The sequence below is a fragment of the Pongo pygmaeus genome, chromosome 14 (genome assembly GCF_028885625.2).
Source record: "Pongo pygmaeus isolate AG05252 chromosome 14, NHGRI_mPonPyg2-v2.0_pri, whole genome shotgun sequence".
NCBI classification, from domain to species: Eukaryota; Metazoa; Chordata; class Mammalia; order Primates; family Hominidae; genus Pongo; species Pongo pygmaeus.
Genome location: NC_072387.2, coordinates 88,603,622 through 88,624,538, shown reverse-complemented (window position 1 = coordinate 88,624,538; position 20,917 = coordinate 88,603,622). Strand labels below are relative to the sequence as shown.

Genomic DNA, 20,917 nt, shown 5'->3' with positions numbered 1-20,917 from the left:
AAGCTATTTTTTCCCTGCCCTATGTTTTATGAGAGAAAGTGAAAAATAGGACAGGAAAAAAAATAGATACCTCTCTAAAATTAATAGATCAAGAAAACAAAGAATAAACAAGAACCTAGAATATCTGAATAACAATCAACATGATTGCTCTATTACATATGCAATTCTTGAAGGTGTACACATTCTTTTCACAATACAGAGAACTTTTCAAAAATTAATCATATAGTTGATTTAAAAAATCCACAAAATAATTATCCAAAGCTGAAATGATACTGGTCAAAATATTTGCCCATAATGCAAATCATATTAGAAATAAACAATAAAAAGATAGTTTTTTAAAAAAACCCAAACATTTTTAGAGAGGGAACTACAGCTATAATTATAGGCCATTTAGAAACAAAACCAGCAAATGGATTTGTATTTATTTCAAACCCATGGGATACAGCCAAAAGTGTACTTAGGAAATTTTATAGACATAAATGCATTGATTAGGAGATAAAATTTGAAAATGAATAAGAAAAGTATTCAACTCAAGAAGCTGAAAAAAGGAAAACAAAGTAAACAGAGTAGAAAAAAGGAAAAGCATATATTTGTCATATAAAATGAAGCCAAACATAATAGAAATGGTAAATAATAGTAGTCTAAAATTTGTTCTTTGAAATAATCAGTATTTAAAAACATTTGTCAAGTTATATCAAGAAATAAAAGGTGGTAAGTGTGGTGGCTTGCACCTGTAATCCCAGCTACTCTGGAGGCTGAGGTGGGAGGATGGCTTGAGACCAGGAGTTTGAGGCCAGCTTGGGTGTCATAGTGAGACACTATCTCTAGAAAAATTGAAGAAACAAAGGGAGAGAAGGCATAAATAATATCAGAAATGAGAAAATATAAACTCAGACATAAAAGATATTTTAAAAATTTGAGATAATTTAATTATAATATATCAATAAATATAAAAATATTATACAATGGATGATTTCATGGGCTACTATATATAGTAAGAATGACTTGAGAAGGAATAATAAATGTAAATAAGCTAATGAAGACAGAAGAAAACGAAAATGTAAGGAAAAACAAGTACTCATTTAAAAAGCACCAGAAAAGGAGAGTTTAGTGTATGAGTTCTATCAGTCCTTAAGAAAAAAATAATTTATTTTCAGAGAATGTTAAAGATGAAGTGCTTTTTACCTTATTTTTTAAGGATAGAATAATCTTAGTGCCTAAATTAGATAAGCATAGCTTCTAAAAGAAAGCTACACAACAATTTAACTTATGAACACAGAAATAAAAATCGTAAATTGAAGACTGCCAAGATCGTTGGTGAGAATCTAAATTAGTGTAAGCCATTATGGAAAACAGCATGGAGTTTCCCCAAAAAATTAAAAATAGAATTCCCACATGATCCAGCAATCCCACTATTTGGTGTATCTCCAAAGGAAGTAAAATCATTACATCCAAGAGCTATCTGTAATTCCATTTGTTAGATATGAGTTCTAAATTTCTCTTCAAAGAATTAATATATCAGTATGTTCAGTTCTTTGCCTTCTACTTGTAAACTTAACTTCTTCGTAAAGCAACATTTTTTTCTATTTTAGAGTAGTTTCTTTTTAATATACATATATTTTTTATTATACTTTAAGTTCTAGGGTACATGTGCACAACGTGCAGGTTTGTTACATATGTATACATGTGCCATGTTGGTGTGCTGCACCCATTAACTCGTCATTTACATTAGGTATATCTCTTAATGCTATCCCTTCCCCCTCCCCTCACCCCACAACAGGCCCCGGTGTGTGATGTTCCCCTTCCTGTCTCCAAGTGTTCTCATTGTTCAATTCCCACCTATGAGTGAGAACATGTGGTGTTTGGTTTTTTGTCCTTGCGATAGTTTGCTGAGAATGATGGTTTCCAGCAACCTTTTTCAATGACCTACTCCACGCTGACTCATTCTGATCACCTTCTCTACCCTACATTCCAATTGCCTGCTCCACCCTAACTCATTCCAATTACCTGCTACCTGCTCTGCCCTGACTCCTGCCAAAGCACTCACCCCATCATTCTCTTTAAATTAGCCAATCAGAATTAGTTTAGCCTGTGTGGTCTAACCCTAGCCAATAGCGGAATGACACAGCAGCAGGGGCCATGTGCCTCAGGGATAAGAAACCCTTCCCCGCCCTTGTCCAAGTGTGTGCTCACCATTGTTCCATCTGTAAGGGCGCACCCTTCTATATAGAAGTAACTTGCCTTGCTGAGAATTAAAAAGAAAATTTTATATTCGAGTGCTATTACTTTTGCGGCACCGAAACTTTATATATAACACATTTTTATTGCTGCATTATTCACAATAGTCAAGATATGAAATCAATTTAACTGTCCATCAACAGATGAATAAATGAAGAAAATGTAGTATATATATACAATGGAGTACCATTCGGCCATTATAAGGAAAGAAATCCTATCATTTGTGACAACATGGATGAACTTGGAAGACATTATGTTAAGAGAAATAAGACAGGCACAGAAAGACACATACTTTATGATATCACCTATATGTGGAATCTAAAAATGTTGATTGTATAGAAGTGGAGAGTAGAATGGTGGTTACCAGGAGCTGGGATGATTGGAGAGGGTGGGTGGGTTGGGGAGATGTTGGTCATAAATTTTTAGTTAAACAGGAGCAGTAAGTTAAGAGGTCTATTGTACAACACGACTATAATTAATAGTGCACTGTAATGATTCTTTTTTTTTTGAGACAGGGTCTCACTCTGTTGCCCAGGCTGGAATGCAGGGGTGCAATCATGGCTCACTGCAGCCTTGACCTCCTGGGCTTGAGAAATCCTCCTACCTCAGCCATTTGAGTAGCTGGGTCCACAGGCATGTGCTACTACACCTGGCTAATCTTTTGATCTTTTTGTAGAGGTGGCGTCTCACTATGTTGCCCAGGCTGGTTTCAAACTCCTGGGCTCAAGCAATCCTCTCGCCTCACCCTCCCAAAGTACTGGGATTAGAGGGCTGAGTCCCCATGCCCGGCCTTGTATTGAATTCTTGAAAATGCTCAGAGAGTAGATATTGTGTTCCCACCACAAAAATGATAACTGTGTGAGGTATTGCATATATATTAGCTAGATGTAGTCATTCCACACTGTAGATGTACTTTAAAACATCATGTTGTACCTGATAAATACATATAATTTATCCACCAATGTAAAAAAATATATATTAACACAGTGCTAAATTAAATCCAGCAATATATCAAAAGAATAATTCATTTAGGATTTATCCTAGGAATGCAAATATCAATCACCACTACAGCTCCATCAGTGAAATTAATCACAATCAATAAATACTTCATTAACATTTATGTAATTATTCAGGAAATATTTCTAAAATGTCTACAGTGAGGAGGGCACTATTCTAGGTATTGGGGAAAAAGTGTGAACAAGATAGGCAAGATCTCAGGGAACTTGCATGAGATGAAATTTAAAAAATCCATATAAATCATCTTGATAGATGCCAAAAAAAACCCTGAGCACCATATGTGTGATATGATTCAATTCAAACTCAATACAATTCATTTTTCATAAAAAGCCATTAGCAAGAGAAGAAACGTTCTCAGTGCAAAGATAGCCATGGATAGAGCAAACATCATTCCTAACATTTCTTTAAATTCAGGGAACTGAGAATGGATCTTGGTCTAACTCTCAATGTTTGTCTTTCCAGCGCAAGAAAAAGAACTAAGATGTGTGTGTGTATGTGTCTGTGTGTGTATAAAAGAAGGAGGTAGTCTCCATTTGTAGAAGAAAAGGTAGTTTAATCTAAAAACCCAGGAACATTAACTAATAAATGATTAGAATGAATTAGAGGGTAAATGAAATAGAAATAGAGTCCATTTGCAATATCCACAAGCTACTGAAGATACTAAGGGTTAAACTAAGTGCAAACTCATACGATCTATATTGAGAAACTTGTAATGCTTTATTGAAGAATACAGGAAGATCTAAGAAATGTAAAGGATAGTATGCTCCTAGTTGAGAGGATTCAATAATGTGAAAATATCAAATTTCTTTGTGATTTATCTATAAATCAATATAAATTCTGATAAAAATAGCTATGGTATTTTTGGAAGTCGATCCACTGTGTAATCTTGAAGAGAAATAGAAATAATAAAGAACAGATTGAAAACAAAATGAGCAACAAAATTAATGAAAAAACAATGAGGGGAAGGTCTCACCTTATCAGATGTCACAATATTCTGTTGAGATATAATGAAAAAGATGTGTGTTTATTGGTGCAGATGTACACAATACAGAATACAGACTCTAGAAACAGACATCGGCACATGTTAAAATCTAATATAACAGTGACATTTCAGATCATTAGAAAAATGTACAAATGTAACGGCATAATATTGACCCACAAATACACTAAAAGACCAGTAAAACAAAATAGAAGACCCAGAAACAGATCCCTGTTGTTTGGTTATTTTTCTGACATTTCATGCTCCAACATCTTGTCTATCTTTCTTTGATATTCTATGTTTCCTGAAAGGCATCACCTGGGCTCTCTTTCGAATTGCATTTGGACAATGGATAATGGGAGACACTAGCAGGAGATGAAAGGGCAGGAGGAGAGAAAGGGCAGGGAATTTCTTCCTCCTTTCTCTCCCACTAGCTCTATTTCTCTGGCTGCAGCTGAATTCCTCTACAACTTTAGCTCCAATGGGAAGCTTCTCCTCCATGGTTCAAGTTCTCACTGGGTTCCGGTACTTGGTTCTTTCCCTTTTTTTAATAGCTTCCTGGTTTAAGTAATCCATGGATGCCTCAATGTCCTTTATTTATTGCCTTGACTCTGCTCAGACCTCTGTAAATATCCTCACTTAAATCATCTGTGTGATTTCTCTTTTCTGCTGGGATCCTGTTAGATAATGTAGTTGGTATCAGAAATGAGGAAGTCTCATTTCGGACCTAATAACTCATTTAGAGAAGTTTTGCTTCTTCTCTCTGCAACTTGGGGCTCAACCGTTTAGAAAGCCTAGTTCTCAAGGAAGAAACTTTTCCAATGGTGATGGCTCTAATAATATGTAAGTTGAGACTACTCCTAAACATTTTTAGTTCCTCATGACACTAAATCCTCAGACAGGGAAAGCAGAGCTTACTCTTCTTACCAGGGTGCTTGATCCTTTTACCAAGGAGATTGGGATTGCTGTTATGTCATGAAAAAGAAACAGTATCTCTGAAGCTCAGGTCATTCACTAGAGCCCTTATTACAATGTTTGGTGATCGCCCTCAATGGAAAACTGCCCAGATTTGTTCTTTTTGCTTAGTCTTGCTTTGGCTATGTGGGCTCTTTTTTGTTCCATATGAATTTTAGAATTGATTTTTCTAGTTCTGTGAAGAATGATGGTGGTATTTTGATGGGAATTGCATTGAATCTGTAGATTGCTTTTGGCAGTATGATCATTTTCACAATATTCATTCCACCCATCCATGAGCATGGGATGTATTTCCAATTGTTTGTGTCATTTGTGGTTTCTTTCAGCAGTGTTTTGTAGTCTTCCTTGTGAGACCTTTCACCTCCTTGGTTAGGTATATTTGTAAGTATTTTATTTTATTGCAGCTATTGTATGGCATACTACTAAGTATTTTATTTTTATTTTTTGCTGCTATTGAGTTCTTGATTTTATTCTTAGCTTGGTCACTGTTGGTGTATAGCAGAGCTACTGATTTGTGTGCGTTAATTTTGTATCCTGAAACTTTGCTGAATTCATTTATCAGTTCTAGGAGCTTTTTGGATGAGTCCTTAGGGTATTTTAGGCATATGATCACATCACCAGCAAACGGTGACAGTTTGACTTTCTCCTTACTGATCTGGATGCCCTTTCTTTCTTTCTCTTGTCTGATTGCTCTGGCTAGGACTTCCAGTGGTACTATGTTAAATAGAAGTGGTGAGAGTGGGCATCCTTGTCTCCCATTCTCCAACTTTTCTCCATTCAGTATAATGTTGGCTTTGGATTTGTCATAGATGGCTTTCATTATCTTAAGGCATGTCCCTTCTCTGCCAATTTTGCTGAGGGTTTTAATCATAAAGGGGTACTGCATTTTGTCAAATGATTTTTCTGTGTCTATTGATATGATCATGTGACTTTGTTTTAAATTCTGTTTATGTGGTGTATCACATTTATTGATATGCAGATCTTAAACCATCCCTGCATCCCTGGTATGAAACCAAATTGATCATGGTGGATTATCTTTTTGATAGGCTATTGAATTCATTTAGCTAGTATTTTGTTAAGAATTTTTGCATTTATATTCATCAGGGATGTTGGTCTGTAGTTTTCTTTTTCGTTTTGTCCTTTATGGGTTTTGGTGATACTGGCTTCATAGAATGAGTGATACTGGCTTCATAGTATGATTTAAGTAGGACACTATTTTCTAACTTGTGGAATAGTGTCAATAGGATTGGTACCAATTCTCATTTTGAATATCTGATAGAATTCAGCTGTGAATCCATCTGGTCCTGGACTTTTTGTTGTTGTTGGTAATTTGTAAAATTACCATACAAATTACCATTTCAATCTCACTGCTTGTTATTCATCTGTTCAGAGTTTCTATTTCTTTCTGGCTTAATCTAGGAGGGTTGCTTGTTTCCAAGAATTTATCCATCTCCTCTAGGTTTTCTCATTTATGCACATAAAGGCATTTATGGTAGCCTTGAATTATCTTTTGTATTTCTGTGGTATCAGTAGTAATATCTCCCATATAATTTCTAATTGAGCTTATTTGGACCCTCTCTCTTCTTTTCTTGGCTACTCTTGCTAATGGTCTATCAATTTTATTTATCTTTTTAAAGGACCAGCTTTTTGTTTCATTTATCTTTTGGATATTTTTGTTTCAATTTTATTTAGTTCTGCTGTGATCTTTATTTCTTTTCTTCTGCTGGGTTTGGGTTTTGTTTGTTCTTGTTTCTCTAGTTCCTTGAGGTGTGACCTTAGTTGTCTATTCATGCTCTTTCAGATTTTTGGATGTAGGCATTTAAGGCTATGAACTTTACTCTTAGCACTGCCTTTGCTGTATCCCAGAGGTTTTGATAGGTTGTATTACTATTATCATTCCGTTCAAATAATTTTTTAATTTCTATTTTGATTTCATTGTTGACCCAATAATCATTCAGGAGCAGGTTACTTAATTTCCATGTATTTGCATGGTTTGAGGATTCTTTTTGGAGTTGATTACCAATTTTAGTCGACTGTGATCTGAGAAAATATTTGACATAATTTCAATTTTCTTAAATTTAATAAGACTTGTTTTGTGCCTATCATATGATCTCTCTCAGAATGTTCCATGTGCTGATTAATGGAATGCAAATTCTGCAGTTGTTGGGTAGAATGTTCTGTAAATAACTGTTAAGTCCATTTGTTCTAGGGTATAGTTTAAATCCATTTTTTTTTTGTTGACTTTCTATCTTGATGACCTGTCTAGTGTTGTCAGTGGAGTATTAAAGTCCCCCACTATTATTGTGTTGCTGTCTATCTCATTTCTTAGGTCTAGTAGTAATTGTTTTGTAAATTTGGGAGCTCCAGTGTTAGGTGCATATATATTTAGGATTGTGATATTTTCCTATTGGACAAGTCCATTTACCCTGTTTGTGTAATGTCCCTCTTTGTCTTTTTTAACTGCTGTTGCCTTAAAGTTTGTTTCATCTGATGTAAGTCTAGCTACTCCTGTTCACTTTTAGAGTCCATTTGCATGGAATATCTTTTTCTGCCCCTTTACCTTAAGTTTGTGTGAGTCCTTATGTGTCAGGTGAGTCTCTTGAAGACAGCAGATAGTTGGTTGGTGAATTCTTATCCATTCTGCCATTCTGTATCTTTTAAGTGGAGCATTTAGGCCCTTTACATTCAACATTAGTATTGAGATATGAGGTACTATTTTATTCATCATGCTATTTGTTGCCTGAATACCTTGGTTTTTTATTTTATGCTATTTTTTCTGTTTTTTATGCAGTGTTACTCTCATGATATGAATACCTTTTTTTTTTTAAATAGGCACATAAACCAATGGAACAGAATAGAGAACCCAGAAATAAACCCAAATATTACAGCCAACTGATCCTCAAGAAAGCAAACGAAAACATAAAGTGGGGAAAGGACAGCCTATTTAACAAATGGTGCTGGGATAATTAGCAAGTCACATGCATAAAAATAAAACTTGATCCTCGTCTCTCACCTTATACAAAAATCAACTCAAGATGGATCAAAGACTTAAATCTAAGACCTGAAACCATAAGAATCCTAGAAAATAACATCAGAAAAACTCTTCTAGACATTGGCTTAGGCAAAGACTTCATGACTAAGAACCCAAAAGCAAATGTAACAAAAACAAAGATAAGTAGATGGGACTTAATTAAACTAAAAAGCTTCTGCACAGCAAAAGAAACAATCAGCAGAGTAAACACACAACTCACAGAGTGGAAGAAAGTCTTCAAAATCTGTACTTTCTACAAAGGACTAACATCCAGAATCTACAAGTAACTCAAACACATTAGCAAGAAAAAAACAAACAATCTCATCAAAAAGCAGGTTAAGGGCATGAATAGACAAGTCTCAAGATATACAAATGGCCAACAATCATGAAATAAATGCTCAACATCACTAATGATCAGGGAAATGCAAACCAAAACCACAATGCAATACCACCCTACTTTTGCAAGAATAGCTATAATCAAAAAATAAAAAAAAAAAAAAGATGTTGGCATGGATATGGTGAAAGGGGAACACTTTTACACTGCTGGTGAGAATGTAAGCTAGTCTAACTGGTGTGAAAAGCAGGGTGGAGATTCTTTAAAGAGCTAAAAGTAGAACTACCATTTGATCCAGCAATCCCACTATTGGCTATCTACTCAGAGGAATAGAAGTCATTACACAAAAAAGATACTTGCACACAGATATTTATAGCAGCACAATTCGCAATTGCAAAAATATGGAACCAACCAAATGTCCATTAATTAATGAGTGGTTAAAGAAATTGTGATTAGGGCTGGGGGCAGTGGCTCACGCCTGTAATCCCAGCACTTTGGGAGGCTGAGGGGGTGGATCACTTGAGGTCAGTAGTTCAAGACCAGCCTGGCCAACCTGGTGAAACCCTGTCTCTACTAAAAATACAAAAAATTAGCTAGGTGTGGTGGTTGCCTGTAATCCCAGCTACTCTGGAGGCTGAGGCAGGAGAATCACTTGAACCTGGGAGATGGAGGTTGCAGTGAGCCAACATCATGTCATTGTACTTCAGCCTGCACAACAAGAGCAAAACTCTGTCTCAAAAAAAAAAAAAGACAAAATAAAAATTGTGATTATATATATAAATATATATATGTATATATATACACCATGGAATACTACTCAGCCATACAAAGGAATGAAATAATGGCATTCACAGTGACCTGAATAAAATTGGAGGCCATTATTCTAAAAGAAGTGACTCAGGAATGGAAAACCAAGCATCGTATGTTTTCACTTATAAGCGGGAGCTAAACTATTAGGATGCAAAGGCATAAGAATGATACAGTGGAATTTGGGGACTCAGGGGGAAAGGGTGGGAGGGAGGTGAGGGATAAAAGACTACAAATTGGGTACAGTGTATACTGCTCAGGTGATGGGTGCCTCAAAATCTCGGAAATCACCACTGAAGAATGTATTCATGTAACCAAACACCATCTGTTCCCCCAAAACCTATGGAAATAAAAAAAGTATGGAACATATTAGGGCCACTGAGGGCTCAGATCCCAAAAGAATGAAGTTTTGGGTCATTTGTAGCCAAAGTAATAAAAGAGGAAATGAGTGGTGGAAAGAGGAAGTTGTGATTGACAGTTTTTGCTTGGAAATCAGAGACAAAAGGGACAGTAATCAGGGTAATTGAAAAGAATAGTCAGAGGAGGGACAAAAGCAGCCATGGATATCTTACAGGAATTGATGGTTTCTTTTTTACTCCCCTTTCCTGTTACCTTTTGTCAAGAGGACAGGTGGAGGCTAATGTTTTAAGTTAGGTTCCAAGTGGGTGTATAATTGTATTAACCTCATCCCTTGATAATACTGTAATTGACGGGATTATTTGGATCCCCTGTGTGGAGAATGAGGGCTTTATTTCTTTATCTTTTTTTTTTTTTTAATCCACTAAAAGGCAAGAATAGATGCTGAGTGTCAAAAGAAGTGGACTGTGCTGGTGACTTCCACACACTTTCTCTATCCTCTACTTACCTCTACTTAGCCCTGCGCTATGGGAAGCTGAAATCTACAGACTGCCAACCCGACCTTCCTGACCTCTGGCTTCACTTTGGATTTGACTGATGGATGGCACCTGCAGAGAATCAGAGGGTAGGAGGAGATTTGAGATTGCTTCTAAGGCAGCAGCTCTGTTTCTCTGCAGTTACAGCTTCCGCTGGGCAGCCCTCCTCCAATACACTGCTCTCAGTGGGATCCAATAACACTAATTCCTCATTTTCCCTTCAGTGCTAAGGGTGGAAAGCACTTCCTGCAGTCACTGGCTGCCTCTATACCACCGTTTGTTTTCCTAACCCTGCCCTTATCTCCCTACATTGTCCCCCTCATTAAAGACTATTTAAAGCACCTGATCAAATCCTCTTCTTTGATGGGACCTTTACAACATACATACACGAAAATTTAATTTATGTCTGAGGTAGCATTAGAAATTTGTGGTGAAGGACTGGATTATTGAATAAATGTGCTCTGCTAGGATAAATAATTTTCCACAAAAAAATTAAAATTAGATCTAGGCCTCATTCTGCACACAAAAATTAATTCTAGATGGATTAAATCCCTGAATGAGAAAAAACTTTTAAATTTAAAAATAGCATATTTATGAAACCAGAATGGGGGAATATTTTTTTCAACAAGACACAAAAACCCTAAGCACAAAGGAAAAGGATGATAAATTTGAATATGTTACAGGAAATTTTTTTGTATAGACCTCAGAAAACACTATTTATAGTCACGCCACAGACTGGGAGAAGATATGTGAAACATAAACGACTGACAAAGATTTGTATCTAAAATATACAAAGAACTACAAATCAAGAAGAAAAAAACAAACAGAAAAATTGGCAAAGCATGCAAATAAACAATTCATAGGAAGAATATCCTAATGGTGAGAAGTCATGTGGGATGATGGTCAGCTCATTTGCAGTCAAATAAATTTTAAAAACTCACAAATTTCAGCAGGGTAGCATTTCTTAAATATCAACTTGGCATTTAGTCTGATAAGATCTAATGTTTCAAGAAAATGAGGAAAGTGGAACTCTCATAGTGTGCTGGTGGGAGTGCAATTGGCCCAACCTCTTTGAAGAGGAGCTTGACAATATCTAGTGATGAAGATTTGCATGCCATCTGACCTCATGATTCCTCTTCTTGCTATATAGTCTAGATGAAACTTTTGCACAGTGTATATAAGCACACATGTACAAGAAGGTTTATAGGTGTATTGATTGTAATAGAGAAAAATGGAAAACAACCCAAATAAACTATTACGAATGAATTATATCATACAATGTATTTTACCATATGGCAATTAAAATGAATGAAATGTGAGCTCTATGTGGCAAAATGGATAATCATGTGAAGAGAGCGCTGAGCCAAAAAAGTGCAAGCTGCTAAAGCAATGAAAACTATTAGAGATGTATCTGCAATCTAGATTCAATACTTATATTATGCCTGTGTTCCGGGTTTACCCATGACAGTTGTTGTGTAGTTTAGTTGAATTCAAAATATGTTGCCTATTCTGGGTATATACTCCTTCAAAACCAGAAAACTGAGAAGTAAATATTAGAATGTGCGACATTTAAATTTTATTAACAAGTTGTAATAAAGTCATTTTCACTATCTATTGATTCTTCCTTGGGTAGATTATTTTTAAAATTATTTTCATTTTAAAAATTTTAATTATTTATTTATTATTATTTGTATAAATTTAAAGGGTACAAGGGCAATTTTGTTACATGGATATATTATATAGTGGTGAAGTCTGGGCTTTAACGCAACCACCACCCAAATAATGTACATCGTACGCATTAAGTAATTTTTCATCCCTCATCCAACTCTCATCTTCCCACCCGTCTGAGTCCTCAGTGACTATTATTCCACACTCTATGTCCATGTGTATGCATTATTTAGCTCCCAGTTATGAGAACATGCATTTTTTGGACTTTCTGTTTCTGAGTTGTTTCACTTAAGATAATGGCCTCCAGTTCCATCCATGTTGCTGCAAAAGACATGATTCCATTTTTCATGGCTCAATAGTATTCCATTATCTATCTATCTACCTATCTATCTATCTATCTATCTACCTATCTATCTATCTATCTATCTATATCACATTTTCTTTATCCAGTCCTCTGTTGATGGACATAGATTGATTCCATATATTTCCTACTGTGAATAGTGCTGTGATAAACAACTGAGTGCAAGTGTCTTTTTGATATAATGATTTCTTTTTCTTTGGGTAGACACCCAGTGGTGAGATTGCTGGATTGAATGGTCATTCCATTTTTAGTTTGAGAAATCTCCATACTGTTTTCCACAGAGGTTGTCCTAGTTTACATTCCCAACAATAATGCATGTGTTCCCTTTTCTCCCCATCCTCACCAACATCTGTCATTATTTGTCTTTTTAATAATAGCCATTCTGACTGGTGTAAGATGACATCTCATTGGGGTTTAAATTTGTATTTCTCTGATGATCAGTGATGCTGAACATTTTTTTCATATGCTTGTGGGCCATTTCTATGTCTTCTTTAGAAACATATCTATTCATGTCCTTTTCCACTTTTAATGAGTCTATTTGTTTTTGTTGTTGTTGTTGTTATTGTTGAGTTGTCTGAGTTCCTTCTAAATTCTGGATATCAGCTCCCTGTCAGATTCATAGTTTACAAAGATACCATTTCATTCTGTAGGTTGTCTGTTTAGTTTTTAAATACTTTATTTCTTTATTGCAATTTTGGGTTCACAGCAAAGTTGAGAGGAAGGTACAGAAATATCCCACATATTCTCTGCCCTGACACATGAATAGCCTCCCTGAGGTAGATTATTTTTAGTATGACTTAAAATGTAAAGAAAATTATGAATAATGCATTGGCCTAGATAGTAATTGGTGAAGACTATTTTTCCTGGCAGACTGATGGCATCACTGTCACTGTGTTTCCAAATGCAGACTTGGGAGCCATATTAGAGTCTTCCTTCCTTTTTACTCTCTTCATTAAAATCCAATTGCTTCTATGTTCTAAACATCTCCAGATTCTTCCATTCCCACAGATACAGCCTTAATTCAGATGATATCATCATTTTTTATTTGAACCACTGCAATAACTTACATGTCTTCTCTTTTTTTTTGAGACGGAGTCTTGCTCTGTTGCCCAGGCTGGAGTGCCGTGGCACAATCTCAGCTCACTGTAACCTCTGCCTCCTGGGTTCAAGCAATTCTCCCTGCCTCAGCCTCCAGAGTAGCTGGGATTATAGGTGCCTGTCACCATGCCCTGCTAATTTTTGTATTTTTAGTAAAGACAAGGATTCACCATATTGGCCAGGCTGGTCTTGAACTCCTAACCTCAACTGATCCACTCACTTTGGCCTCCCAAAATGCTGGGATTACAGGTGTGAGCCACCGCTCACATGGCCCAATTTACATGTCTTCTTGTCTCTGGTCTCAACCCTTTTCAGCTCATTTTCCATACTGCTAACAAAGTAATCTTTCCAATACCCCAAATTGGACCATATCTTAGCACCAACGAACACCCTCCAGTATCTTTCCACTCATTTTAAAATCCAAGCAACTTAGCGTAGCACACAAATGTCTGCAGGATGAGACTTTATCCCACAACTCCAGTTTCACATGCTGGCCCACCCTTTCCCACTCTCCCAATTCCAAACTTTCCGAACTACTCTTTTATATCTCTTAGTCTTTGGGAAAGCAGCCACATCTGCCTACAGTGCCATGATCTTTTGAAATTTAACTTGTGAACTGCTTCCAAGAAGTCTTTCCTTGCACTTCCAGGTAAAGTTCCCATCTCTGTGCTTCCTCTGCATCGTACAAGCCTCTGTTGTCGCATCATTCTTTTGTTATAACTATTGGTTTGCACGTCCGTCTCTTCTTGTTTCAACTGTCTTGTCGAACTCTAGTAAATTCTCAAAATATATGGTGACTCTGTTGGTTGCTCTATGTAGATAATCACAGTGTTTGTAAATAAATAGATATTTTTCTCTTCCACTTAATCCTATTTCTTTTTCTTTTAATATGACATCCCCTCCACCTTCCTATCCTAAAATAGATGTGTTTTTCTACTAATTGCTGCCAAGCTGCTGTTTTATAACTTTTACTGAATTAATGAATTCCTTTTTATTCTTATTTGCTAAGAGCCTTACAAAATTAACATATGTAGAATTTTGTGTGTCTGTTTAGAAGTATCTCTTTATTAGACAAAGACATAAACTAAAAGTTTCCAAATTCCTGTACCTGCTGAAAGGTTTAAATAAAGATTCTTGGATACAAAATATGGTCTACACAGCTCAAAATTAATTCAGTGACATAATATTATGCTAAAGTTATACTTATTTTGAATGTCTAGAATTTTCTGTTAATGGTTATAAAAATACTACCAACCTAGGTATTTTTATTTTGCTAAGATGGAATAGAATTACTACAACAGTCCACACATTCTAAACATTTAAACATCAATGGTTTCTGGAAGATGCTGTTGTCCTTCACAGCTTGGAGAAAGTTCAGATGGCTTTGGTGAAAGCCAAACTTTTCTTCCAGCCACAAAACTGTCTTTTCAGAAGTCTTGCTGGATGTTTTCTTTGTTTGCCTCTCCATATTGCTACTTAATTTGATGGTTTTCATTTTCTAGTTGAACAATTGTCCAATAGTCAGTTCAGTCTTGTAATTCTTACAGATCAGGGATATCCAATTTGATTCGATTTCTCTTGATTTAGTTCCAGCTGTGAGTTGCATGTCCTTTTGCTGCTAGTTTAAATCTTGAATATGTTTTCTTAACTTCTGAAGCGCTTCTTTCTGTGCGTGTTCAGTCATATGAACTAGATTTTCATTATATACCTTCCAGGCATTACATCCACACTGTGACATTAGGTCTAGATTCTCGATTCAAATTGCTAGATAAGCTGGGCCATAGAATTGTTTACACCTTCTTGCCATGCAGTAATGTCGTTTTTCTGACCGGAGGAAGGGGCTGGAAGCTCAGATCATTTCATATGGAGCAATTCAATTGGCTGTCAAAGGGCCAGTCTTTCAAATCCATTTTTCATTGTGTCTTCAAAAGCAGAATAATCCAAGGTGTCAGGTAGCTTAGGTAGTTCTTAATAGTTCAGTGTCTGTGAGTGTCCTCTTCCACAAGCACTGTACACCAGTGGTTTCACAACCTTGATAAAAATATAGCAGCACATCCACCACAACCTCTCTGGCCACCAAACCCAAGACCATCATTTTGGAGACCTTAGGTTTCTATGCATTATTTTGATACACAATTGATACAGACAGCTAATATTTTATTTTTGATATTCATATCTATAATAACAAGTTAAGTAAGCTTGTGATTTTCTTCAAGTGCTCTTGCTTGGTTTTGAGATCATATTTATAGCCTTATAAAATGAAATGGGCAGACTTTCATAGTCTCTCTAGTTTCTGGTGCAATTTAGATAAGTCTTATAGATTTCTTGAAAATTTAGTAAAACTTGTGTATAAACCTTCTGGATTTGAGGTTTTTTTATTTTTATTCTTTTTTTATGAAGGAGGTCTTTTATTACTACTTGTATTTCTTTACGTTCATTGTTCTGGTCAAGTTTCTATTCTGCTTTTTTAGATATTTCATATTTTTTTAGATAGTTCATATTTTAACCTAGGTTTACAAATTTACTAACAGTTGTTAATAATACCCCTTTAGCATTTTAATGTATTGTGTTTGTACTTATTTATGTTATTTCATTTTGAATTTATCTTTCTCACTCAAAATAAATTTATTTTATTAAATCTTCCAAAGAACCACATTTTGGTTTTTGTTAAGCTCTTTCTCTCTCTCTCTCCTATATTGTAATATATATATATATATATATACACTTTTTTTTTTCTCCCTGGTCTCCCAGGCTGGAGTGCAGTGGTGTGATCTTCGTTCACTGCAACCTCTGCCTCCCAGGTTCAAGCAATTCTCCTGCCTCAGCCTCCTGAATAACTGGGATTACAGGCACCTTCTGCCATGCCTGGCTACTTATTTTGTATTTTTAGTCGAGATGGAGTCTCATCATGTTGGCCAGCCTGGTCTGGAACTCCTGACCTCAAGTGATCCACCTGCCTTGGCCTCCCAAAGTGCTGTGATTACAGGCATGAGCCACCACGCCTGCCATATGTATATATTTGATGATGTTTCTCCTTATCTCTTCAGGTTTGCAATATTGCTTTTTTGCCAACATCTTGTGAACACTGAGTTGGTTGTTTTCTGTCTTTACCTTGTCCAATACGTGTATTTGTATCTGCATATTACTTTAAATATTATGCTTACAAAATTTCAACAAGGAACATTTATATTGTCATCAGCTTGTAAGTATTTAGTAATTTCTCTTATTTTGTTTTTAATTATAGCATTTTAATTTCTAAATATACAAGATGTTTTAGCTATATGTCTGTTGTTTATTTCTAATTTTATTACATTATGATCAGAGAACATAGTTTATATTAGTATTCAATTTCTAAGAATTTTTTGAAGTTTCCTTGTGGCCAGTACATAGCCAATATTTATAAGTATTTTTGTGTGCTCAAAAGCAATGCATCTTTTTTTTTGTTAGATTAACAATTCTATATGTCTTATATAGTTTGAGCTAATAATTGCGTTTTTTAGATTTGTATTATAGCTTTTTGATATGCTTGATCTATGTGTCTCAGAAAGAGATATGTTGATTTTTCTCTTTACAATTGTTGATTTATATATTTTGCTCGCAGTTCTTTTTAAAAATTAATTAATCATTATTTAACTTTTATTTTCTGTTTGGGGTACCTGTTTGTTACACAGATAAACATGTGTCATGGGGGTTTGTTGTACAGGTTGTTTCATTACCCAGATATTAAGCCCGGAACCCAGTAGTTACCTTTTCTGCTCCTCTCCCTCCTGTCTCAGGTAGACTCCAGTGTGCTCTGCAGTTCTATTATTGCTGCTTTACACATGTAGAGACTCTATTGTTCAATTCCTGTAAGCTCATGATGGTTATCTTCTTGCTCTATTGCTTCTTATCAGTAAATATTGTCTCTCTGTTCTTATTAATATTTTATGTTCTAACTACTACTTTGTGAGATATGATGATTGCTATATGAGCCTTATTTTAGTTAATATTTGTCTAGTACATCTTTTCACAACCTTTTATTTTCAACCTTTCTGTATCATTTTGTTAATCAATATGTCTTTATAAATAAAATATTGGTGAACCTTCTTTATTTAAAAATCTAGGCCAAGAATTTCTTTTAATTAGTGAATTTAATCCACTTATATTAGTAAGTGGATTAAATAATTATTAATTGCTGTCACATAATGAGTAGTTATTTTTGATATTTTACTTTTTTTTACTAATTATACTTTTTAAAAAAATTTTCTCTTCATTTCTGTTAGATGAAACTTTATTTTGTTAGTTTAAAATTAATGCATTTTCTTATGGTGCTTGCACATATCCTAAGATCAATATTTATGTTAATTTATTCTATTATGTTCTTAAACATAAATATCGCTATAAAAATACAAGTTCTTTATCAAGATCATCTTCTCCCACTCTTTTTTTTTTTTTTTTTTCTTGAAATGGAATCTTGCTCTGTCGCCATGCTGGAGTGCAGTGGCACGATCTCAGCTCACTGCAACCTCCGCCCCCCGGGTTCAAGCGATTCCCCTGACTCAGCCTCCCAAGTAGCTGGGATTATAGGCACGTGCCACCATACCTGGCTAATTTTTTGTATTTTTTTTAGTAGAGATGGGGTTTCACCATATTGGCCAAGATGGTCTCCATCTCCTGACCTTGTGATCTGCCCACCTTGGCCTCCCAAAGTGCTGAGATTACAAGGATAAGCCACCGTGCCTGGCATCCTTCTCCCACTCTTATCATCTTGGTATTATTTAGAATTTTAGTTATGAGTTATTACACAATTTTTTCTTTGGTTAATAGATTGATAAGCTTTATTTTTTTTAACTTCCCTTATCTCTTGCAATATCCTTCTGGTTGTATCTGCTTGTTTGAGTATATTTTGCAAGAGTGTTTTCAAAATGCATCTAAGTGAGGATTCCTTTGCTTGAAAATATGGTTCTAACATTTGAATGGCAGTTGGCTGCATATAATATCTTAGGTACAAAGTTTTTTCTTCAATATTTTGAAAATATTACTCCATCCTTTTTTGTATCCAGTGTTGCTGTTGAAAAATCTGTCACTCAAATCATTTTTCTTTTATAGGTGGTCAGCTATTTCTTTGGAAGTGTTGCATTTGATCTTATTTTTATCAGATACATTAGACATAATGTGTCTAGGTATGGATCTTCCTCATCTGTACCTTTTAGCATTAAATGAGCACTTTTAATCTCAGGTCTTTCTGTCACTACTACTGGAAAATGTAATTGTTTTCTTCTTTCTATTAATTGTTTTCTTTCGTGCTTAGACTGTTGCTATTCCATTAGCACTTCTACCTCTATCCTTGATGTACCTTAGCTTTCTTTTTTCCTTGCTCTCTACTTCTCATTCTATCTTCTTATTCTTTCCTATTCTGTAAGAATTTCTCAAGTAATTTATTCAACTCATCAATTTTCCTTGGCTATATCCATTCCATTATTTATTGCGTCTATTAAGCCAATTATTTTTATTATATTTTGTATAGCTAATATTTTCACAAAGTTCCTTTCTATGAGTTTTTGTTTCAGCTGTGTATTACCCCTTTTATCCCTTTAAAAAAGTGTACTCATTTTAAATTCTTGACATGTTTTAGTAATTTAATTTTATGTAGTATGTGTTTCTCAGTTTTTTCTGTTTTGTATATTGGCTGCATTCTTCAGGTTATAGTCAATTTGGTCTATAGAGATCATGTTCCCTTGGATATATCAGCTGTCTTGTCTGGCAATATGCATTAGAGAAGGAGCTCATACCCAGGCCTCTGTCTGTGAATCCACAGATGAGTTCAAAGAGAGGAGATGGAGGGCAGAAAAGGATGGAGAGCCCTAGATACCACAGAAATCCTGGTGCTGACCATCCTCTGCTGCTACTCCACTAAACAACTCAGTGGTCAGAAATATTTCCTGAAGCACTGAGCAAAGTAGCCTGGAAAAAAAAGACAAGCTCCTTAGACTGTAACGCATTACAGCTGAGGGTTCAAAAGAAAAGTGGTGAGGAAATGAATGCCACCAGAGGTACACTCCCAACATTTGTAGGACCCAGGGCAGGAGTAAAATGAAGGCCCACATATTATTTGTCTAAATATTTAAAAGTTATAAATAAAGTAAAAAAAAAACTGTTCAGTAAAATATATTCTGTACCTCTACATTGACAAACGCCCCATCATAACATCCTGGAAAGCTAGGTTCAAATTTAGAATCCTTGGTCTCCTTTTAGTTTCATGCCACAGTGTGGCAGTGGAGCAAACTGACCCCCAGGCCTCTTCTCATTGTAGCCTAAAGAAGTCTCATGCATGTCCATAGACACTGCAACTTTGCATTCCCATGCTCTGACCACATTCTACACCAGCTGTCACCCCATGGACTAGGGGTGTACACACTGATGATGATGATGATGACCTAGTTTATCCTTGGAAAGATGGGACTGAGGAAGAGGCCTGTACAGACCCTATCAATGAGATCAGGGCCATATTAATACCTAGAATATGGTCCAGAGTGGATGCATAGAGTCTGGTAAGGACAAAGGGCAGGGGCCCCTCTTGCCTGGGAATACATGCAGTATTGCTGAGGGTGGCTGATTTCCCAGCATCTGGTCTCTTCACTCCTCATCTTTTTAGAGCTTTGGTGCTACCCTAATGCTACTAAATTACCTTGGGAGGGCTGGGCTCTCACCTGCGGATTTCTACCTATCTGTGGTAATTGGGTAAGCCATCATCTCCCCAGTGCACATGGGGGAAGGAAGAGCAAATCTGAAGACTTTCCCCATTACATACACCCAGTCTTCTGTCACTGTCCCCCCTCCCCCATCCCTCCATACTGTAAGTAAGCCTGACAACAGTTCATGATAGCCTTCCTTCCCTCAGGGGTTTCTTGCAGTTTCCATCTTAGTTTCCCAGATCCCTGCTTACTTCTTTCTCTATAATTTCTCCAAGGTATTTTTCAGGGAAAAATCCTGTAGCCAGTGCTGGGTTACCACTTTTACAGAAATCAAAGGCTCATTTCTTTCTCGTCTTTTAGACTGTGAGCTGCTTGAAAGCAGGGATGGTGAATTATTCATTTCTGCATCTCAACAAATACCATAAAAACTGGATCTCAATAAAAGTTTGTGGAATTGTCAAAGCAGACTAGAGAGCTGTAATAGTCAGGCTGGGGTCTGGGTGGACCATGAGGCCACTCTAATCAGTAGGGCTTCTTTTCATTGAAGTTCGAAGGAGTCAATGAGACCAGAAACATTAGACCAGTGATATAAATGTTCTTGTAGCCATGCAGCCAGTGTGGGATTCTTTATGTGACTAAGAACTGCTAACATAAGCATAAATTTAATGATGATCTGGATCCTTAAGATGTTGATTCTGAGAGCTGCCCCAAAAGGAAACAGATTAGCAGAATATATTGCATATGTTGATGGCAAAATTAGAGAACACTCTAATTAAATAGTGCAAAAAGGAATAAAGTTCAAAAAATGAGTGCATGAAAAAATTAGTGAGATCCCCATAAGG

The 20,917-nt window shown here is 35.9% G+C and overlaps 1 pseudogene; it reads right to left on the bottom strand.

The window, feature by feature from the left end:
- Window positions 1–14,828: 14,828 nt before the first annotated feature.
- LOC129011762 (pre-mRNA-splicing factor SPF27-like) lies at window positions 14,829–15,496 on the bottom strand (annotated as a pseudogene).
- Between the last annotated feature and the right edge of the window lie 5,421 nt (window positions 15,497–20,917).